We start from the raw sequence: 8188 nt of genomic DNA, 5'->3' as shown, positions 1-8188 counted from the left end.
GTTGTTTTGTTTTTTCTTTTTCAGGTCTATGCTAGTGCATGCATAGAAATATTCTGGAGAATACAGAGTCCTATTTTGATCCAAATATTGAGAGAACCTTCAAGCGAATGAGAAAAGAGTTGCAAGAAATGGAAAGAATTATAAATGATCCAGGTAGAGAAGAGCCATTACATCAAGAAAGAAGGGATGCTAATATTCCTCAGATTGTAGATAATAGAGACAGACCCATTAGAGAACATGTAGTGCCAATCTTAGATGATCTGAATCTAGGAATGGTTAGGCCACATATTCAAGCTCGATAATACGAATTAAAGACAGTGATGTTCTAAATGCTGCAAATTATAGGGCAGTTCATTGGATTGCCTACAGAAGATCCACAAATCCACTTACGACTTTTTTTAAAAGTCTATGATTCATTTAGGTAGTAAGATGTTCCTAAAGATGCCCTACGACTGAAGTTATTGCCTTACTCATTACGAGATCGTGCTAGAGCATGGTTAAATGCATTGCCATTAAGTACGGTGGCATCATAAAATGAACTGTGTTAGAGGTTTCTGCTAAGATATAATCCTCTTAACATGAATGCCAAGTTGAGGAATGACATTACATCCTTTAGAAAATCAAATGATGAAACATTATATGAAGCATGAGAGTGATTCAAGGAGTTATTGAGAAAATGCCCAATGCATGGTTTGCAATATTAGACGAAAATGGAAATGTTTTACAATGGATTAAATGCTCATACAAGAATGGTTGTCAACGCATCTGCCAATGAGACTTTACTCGATAAATCATACAATGAGGCTTATGAAATTTTGGAAAGGATAACAAATAACGATTATCAATACTAGAACTTGCAGAAGAGTTGTACGAGCAATGGAGCTTGATGCAATTACATCTCTAACAACTCAGGTATCATCTTTAACAAATATGATTAAAACACTAAAAATGCCATCTACAGTGTAGGAAATAAAGCAGCAAGGTTATCATGTGTTTACTATAGAGAAGATCATGTTTTTGATGACTGCCCATCGAACCCAGCCTCAGTTTATTACATGGGGAATTTTGATCGGAACAACAACAACCTGTACTCCAACATATACAGTTCGGGGTGGAAATAACATCTAAATTTCAGTTAGAGTAATCAAGGGGTGGGAAATGCTAGTAATGCTATTCAACAGAATGTTGCGAGTGTACTACCTGGGTACAATCAATCTCTGCCACGAAAAAATGCCTAGAAAAATTTAGCTTCAAGTTCTTCATCTATGGAAGCTTTATTGATAGAGTATATGGCCAAGAATAATGCTATCATTTAGAGCCAGGCTGCATCTTTAAGAACATTGTAAAATCAAGTAGGGGAAATTGCCACTGTATTAAATTCTAGACAGCAAGGAGTATTACCGAGTGAGACTGAGAGTTCTCGATCTCAAGGGAAGGAACAGTGCAAAGCCATTACACTTCGAAGTGGTACTCAGCTGCCAGGAGTTGTGAATAACACCATTATTGAAGAAGGAATTTCAACTTTTGCAAATGAAAAGAATTCAAATTCAGTACGGGAGCAAGCTACAAAGGAAAAAAGCAACCAGAAAAATGCTGAAATAGATGGAACTTGTATTGCTGATAAAAATGTCACGGCAAAACAATTTAGAAAAATGAAAGGAAGGCCACCGCCACCTTTTCCTCAGCAACTCCAAAAATCTAAGCAAGATGTTCAATTTAAGAAATTTCTAGAGGTCTTGAAACAATTACATATTAATATACCATTGGTGGAAGCATTGGAGCAAATGCCTATCTTCGTGAAGTTCATGAAAGATATTTTATCAAAGAAACAAAGGTTAGGAGAATTTGAAACCGTTGTTCTCATTGAAGGGTACACAATAATGCTCAAAAATAAATTGCCACCAAAACTGAAGGATCCAAGAGTTTGACTATACCTTACTCTATTGGCAATCATTATGTATGCAAAGCATTATGTGATTTGGGTGCAAACATAAATCTAATGCCTATGTTTGTTTTCAAGAAGCTTGGAATAGGAAAGGCGAGACCCTTAACTGTCACACTACAATTAGCTGATAGATCTTGTGCACATCCAAAAGTTAAAATCGAAGATGTGTTGGTAAGAGTTGACAAATTTATTTTTCCAGCAGTAGTACAAGAAAAAAATAAAGATTTTTGTTCTAACAATTCAGAAAATGATGTAGATGTATGTGAGTTAATTGACGCAGACATGATTGGGGATCTTGATAAACTGATAGAAGTTCAAAAAATTGAAAATGGATCAAGGAGAAGTTTTGGATCATTAAATCTATGCGACCATCCATAGAAGACCCTTCTAGGCTAGAATTGAAGCCTTTGCCAGTACATTTGAAGTATGCATATCTGGGAGATAACAACACATTGTTAGTAGTTATGTCTATTGAGTTAACAACAGATCAAGAGGCTCAATTATTGGAAGTTTTAGGGAAATCTAAGAAAGCCTTGGGGTGGTCAGTTACAGATATCAAGAGAATCAGTCCAACAATTTGCATTCATAAGATAATATTGGAGGATTGCCATGGAAAATCTATTGAGCAGCAGAGGAGACTAAATCCCACTATGAAGGAAGTTGTGGAAAAGGAGATTATAAAATGCCTGGATGCTGGAATCATACACCAACTTTTTATAGTTACTGGGTGAGCCTTGTTTAGTGTGCACCTAAAGAACGGGGTGTCACTGTGGTCAGTAACGATATCAATGAACTTATTCCCACTCATACTATCAAGGGATGGAGGGTTTGTATGGATTATCGAAAACGCAACAAAGCAACAAGGAAGGACTATTTCCCTCTACCATTTATCGATCAAATGTTGGATAGACTAGCGGAGGAAGCCTTTTACTGCTTCCTAGATGGATACTCAGGGTACAATCAAATTTCCATAGCTCTTGCTGATCAAGAGAAGTCTAAATTCACATGTCCGTATGGAACTTTTGTATTTTGAAGAATACCATTTGGATTATGCAATGCCCCTGCAACTTTTCAGTGTTGTATGATGGAAATATTTTCAGACATGGTGGAAAAATTCTTAGAAATATTTATGGATGATTTCTAGGTGTTTGGCGATACATTTGAAGTCTGTTTGCAAAATCTGGAGTTAGTTCTTTGTTGATGTCAAGAAACCAATCTTGAGTTGAATTGAGAAAAATGCCAATTTATGGTCTGTGAGGGCATTGTTTTAAGACATAAGATTTCACATTAAGGAATTGCCATTGACAAAACAAAAAATTGAGGTTATTGAGAAATTGCCAACACCTATTTCAGTAAAAGGTATCTAAAGCTTCCTCAGTCACAAAAGATTCTATCACAGATTTATTAAGGACTTTTCCAAAATATCCAAACCTCTTTGCACATTATTAGAACAAGATAGATCTTTCAATTTTGATGAGCCATGCTTGCAAGCATTTGAGGAATTGAAGAAGAAATTGATCACAGCACCAATAGTCACTGCACCAGACTGGACTTTACCTTTTGAACTGATGTGTGATGCAAGTGACTTTGCCGTAGGAGCAGTCCCGAGAAAAAGAAAAGCTAAGGTATTTCATGGTATATAATATACCACCGTTGAGAAGGAGCTGTTAATTATAGTATTTGCCTTCGACAAATTTAGAGCTTATCTCGTGGGCACTAACGTCACGTTGTATATGAACCACTCTGCTATTAAGGAGTCGGTGACCAAGAAAGATGCCAAACCCAGATTAGTTCGATGGATATTGCTACTGCAGGAATTTGATCTGGAGATTAGAGATAGGAAGGGCATAGAAAATCAAGTGGCTGATCATTTATCACACTTTGATGGATGAAGACCAAATCATTCGAAGATGTATTTCGAATGATGAAATTCAGAGTGTTCTGCACCACTATCGTTTAGCACCGTATGGAGGCCATTTTGGGGGTAAGTGAACTACTGCAAAAGTTTTCCAGTCTGGTTTTTATTGGCCGAGCATGTTTAAATATGCTCATGAATTCTCTAAGGCCTGTAATCTCTGTCAAAGAATTGGAAATCTATCAAGGAGATATGAAATGCCCTTGCAAAATATTTTAGAAGTGGAACTATTTGATGTTTGGGAGTTGATTTTATGAGGCCATTTCCACCCTCTTAGGGCAATATCTATATACTGGTCGCTATTGATTACGTTTCCAAGTGGGTTGAAGCTACTGCTCTAGCAAAAAATGATGCCAAATCAGTACTAAATTTTATTCATAAAAGTATTTTTATACGATTTGGTACCCCTCGTGCTATAATTATTGATGAAGGTTCACACTTTGATTGCAAGTTAGTTGCCAGTGCTTTTAATAGATATAGGGTGCAACATAAAATTGCCATGGCATATCATTCCCAGACGAATGGACAAACATAAATCTCTAATAGAAAGATTAAATAAATTCTGGAGAAGCTAGTCAATCCCAACAAAAAATATTGGTCAGCAAAACTGGATGGAGCTTAATGGGCATATCGAACAACTTCCAAGACACCATTAAGTATGTCACCTTTCAAGCTTGTTTATGGTAAACCATGCCACTTGCCTATTGAACTGGAACACAAGGCATTTTGGAAAATCAAGAAACTTTATATGGATTAGAAATCTACTGGAAATAATCGCTTACTAGAGCGGAATGAGATGGACGAATTTTGAACTCAAGCCTATGAAAATGCCAAGCTATACAAAGAAAAGACCAAATAATGGCATGCAACAAAATTTTGGCACGTCAATTTGTTCCTGGACAACAAGTCTTGCTTTTCAATTCCAGGCTTAAATTGTTTCTTGGAAAATTAAAGTCTTGGTGCTTGGGTCCAGTCGAAGTTGTTCACGTATATCCTCATGGAGCGGTAGATGTCAAAGGCAAACAAAGTGGGTCTATTTTCAAAGTCAATGGCCAACGGTTAAAGCATTACTTTGGAGCTCCTATAATTCGTGATAAAACTTCCATCATTTTTCAAACTAATTAATATTTTTCTCATGCACAATTTATTCAAGTATTTTATTTTTAATTTCTTTGTTTTAGTTGAATCAACAAAATTATTCAAATCTTATTTTATTTTTACTGCAGGTATGATGCGACCTAGTTTTGTAGGCCTCAGCCAACTCATTCTATTAGCAATTATTTAGTTTAATAAATTTACTTAGTATTCCATTTTTCCTGGTTAAATGTTTATTGTTACTTATGTTAGACTATGATTAAGGCCCAATCTTATCACCCACGTCACGGGTTCTTTCCCCTCAAGTTTCTACCCTAGCCGATTCAGTTTCCTCTTCACCGGTACCTTCACTTTATTTCTAGGTTATTTTGCTCTCGATTTTCATCCCAAACTTTTAAAGGTCTCATTTTTTTCACTCTTACAGTTATCATCTTCTTTGCAATGGCTCGTCAAGTATAATACCCCTAACCCGAATTCGTCGCCGAAACAGGGTTACGAAGTATTATCGAAGTTTACAATTTAAATGGATAGAAAATTCAAACATTTCATAACATATAGCATTCATTTCAGAAACCAATCATAATCATGCATATTGTCCTTAATACAAGCCCTAGAGGCCCAAAATACACCTTAGAAACAAATCGGAACTAACTTGGAAATTCAAAGAATTCTTCAGAAACTTATAAAATTTTCAAAACTGCAGGGGTCACACAGCTGTGTAACTCACACAGCCAAGAGACACGCCCCGTGTCTTAGGCCATGTGGGCATTCGAAATAGGGACACACGGCCGTGTCCCAACCTATTTTTGTGCCCGTGTAACTTACTCACTTGGGTCACACGGCTAAGTCACACGCCCGTGTGCCAAACCGTGTGAGCATACTGACTTGAATTCTTTAAAAGATACAGGGGGACACATGGCTGTGTCACCTGGCCGTGTGTCAGACACCTCTGAGACACAAGCCCCTGTCTCTACCTGTTTGGACGAAAATAGGTCATTTTTCAAGCCAATATTCTCACCCAATTCGATACCAACCTAAGCACAATAATTTGCATATAACCAAGTCATAAATAGGCAACCAAAACCAGCCAAAATCAACTTAAAACATGTAATATCATCACATACAACCAATATGCCCTTAGGCACCTCAAATGACAACTTATAATATGAATATTCATGTATACAATATATCCAAATGTATAACTCACTCATATGCATATTTGTACCAAAACTTACCTTGTAGATCATTAATCAAAACATACCATTTAGTAACATTTATGTACTTGATCTCTAGCATCAAATGGTCATGTAAGTCATCTGTAATTTATGAACTAAAAACACCAGTACAAACCATTCAAAAACTAACCTCATTATACATATGTGCTTTCCACAATAAGCATTAAATCGCTCCAAATTATAATACATATCCAAAGGCATATTCAACTACCATTTAAATTTTCATCCATCAAACATAAATCAATTCACATATTACCTATACCAAACCACATATCAAACATGATAAGGCCATTTATATATACATAGCAAAATATACCAAAGCATATGGCCATAAACACAACATCACACATAAGCCAACATTAGCAAAAATAACTTATACATGCCATTAAAACCGAAATTAAACAACTGAAAGTACCAAAAGAGCTGATAGATAGTGTGATATAGCTCGGACAAGATTTCAACCCGAACGAGCTTTCGAATCACTAAAAATACAAAAATAGCACAGAGTAAGCATTTAAGCTTAGTAAGTTGCTATAACATAGAATTTAACTTATCATTTAGTCACATTTAAGGTAAGCATACAAAGCATATCAAAACTCAATTTGGTCAAAAGTCTAAACACATATCCTCATAAACCATGTTAGTCATGTAATTCATATAACTATCAAGAAACATGTATGAGCTCAACAATAATCAAACTTCCATGTAAATATAATTTTCATGTATCGATATGTCATGTACAAATCATTTTCATATATCTTATGTAAATACTTGTAGTAGTTCATATTGAACTCATGTAATCTCGTAACAAGACAATGTCCGTTGAACCATTTAGAATGTCGTTGGATATGCGGGTAGTACACACGAGGTGTACTGAATTGTAATCTGTCAATTCATGTACATGTATGCTCACATGAGCTTTAAATGGTAAGTTCCTCCAAGCTGAATAAAAGTAAGCTCCTTTGAGCTGAATAACGGTAAGCTCCTCCGAGCTGAATAACAGTAAGCTCATATGAGCTTAGTATCGGTAAACTCATAAGAGCTGAAATCGGTAACCCTAATGACATGTCATTTGTATCCTACGAATTCCTAAGGTATTCATATTTGATGATTACACAATTCACAAACATATAATTCAATTTAAAACATATAAATGTACAATTTAATTACACGAACTTACTTCGACGAGTGTACGTAGATACGGAGGTAACTAATTCGAGATTTTCTCTTTACCTCAATTTAACTCCGTACGAGGTCTGACAGGATCTATATGAATGAATTTAACTCTATTCAATATAATTCATATTCAATTTAGTCCAACACACATTTTTGCTAAAATTACCATTTTGCCGTTATACTTTTAATTCTTTGCAATTTTGCCCTTATCTCATAATAATGGAAATTTGCACAATTTCATTACAACCCATCATAGCTGAATTATATACATGCTTATAACAGCCGAAATTTTTCACAAATTCACAATTTTACCACACAATTTATCATATTTTTCAATTTAATCCTTAATTGATAATTTCATAAAAAATTCCTTTGTCCTCTAATTTAAATTTCTATAGCTATTTAATACCTTTAGTTATTAGAACTCAAGTTTCGGACTTTACACGATGTAGTCCTTTTTATCAAATTGAACATGTAAACGGTAAAATTTCTTAACGAAATTTTTATACGGTAATACAATCATGTTGTAGACCATAAAATAATAATAAAATAAATTTTTTGACTTCAGATTTATTGTCCCAAAACCACTATTCCGATTTTACTGAAAATGGGTTGTTACATCAAGCACCATCTACTTCTACTACTGCACAGCTGCATACATTCTTCGGTAAGACAGCAAAAACCAAATACCATGACAACATCTCCAAACGCCCTCTGTGCATGGAAAAATTATTCTTTTCTCAAGATGCCCCTTTTATGGGCTATACTGAAGCCATTTCCTCAATCGTAGAGCAACATGGATGGCAGATTTCTGTCTCCATC

At 35.3% G+C, this 8188-nt stretch overlaps 1 non-coding gene across 1 annotated transcript; it reads right to left on the bottom strand.

Moving 5' to 3' along the window:
• Positions 1–587: 587 nt before the first annotated feature.
• LOC128035832 (small nucleolar RNA R71) lies at positions 588–694 on the bottom strand. The gene has a single exon (XR_008192379.1). It is a non-coding gene; the product is annotated as a small nucleolar RNA R71 (small nucleolar RNA).
• Positions 695–8188: the final 7494 nt, after the last annotated feature.

This window comes from Gossypium raimondii, chromosome 12 (assembly GCF_025698545.1).
Source record: "Gossypium raimondii isolate GPD5lz chromosome 12, ASM2569854v1, whole genome shotgun sequence".
Lineage (NCBI taxonomy): Eukaryota > Viridiplantae > Streptophyta > Magnoliopsida > Malvales > Malvaceae > Gossypium > Gossypium raimondii.
This window is presented reverse-complemented; position numbering and strand designations above follow the sequence as displayed.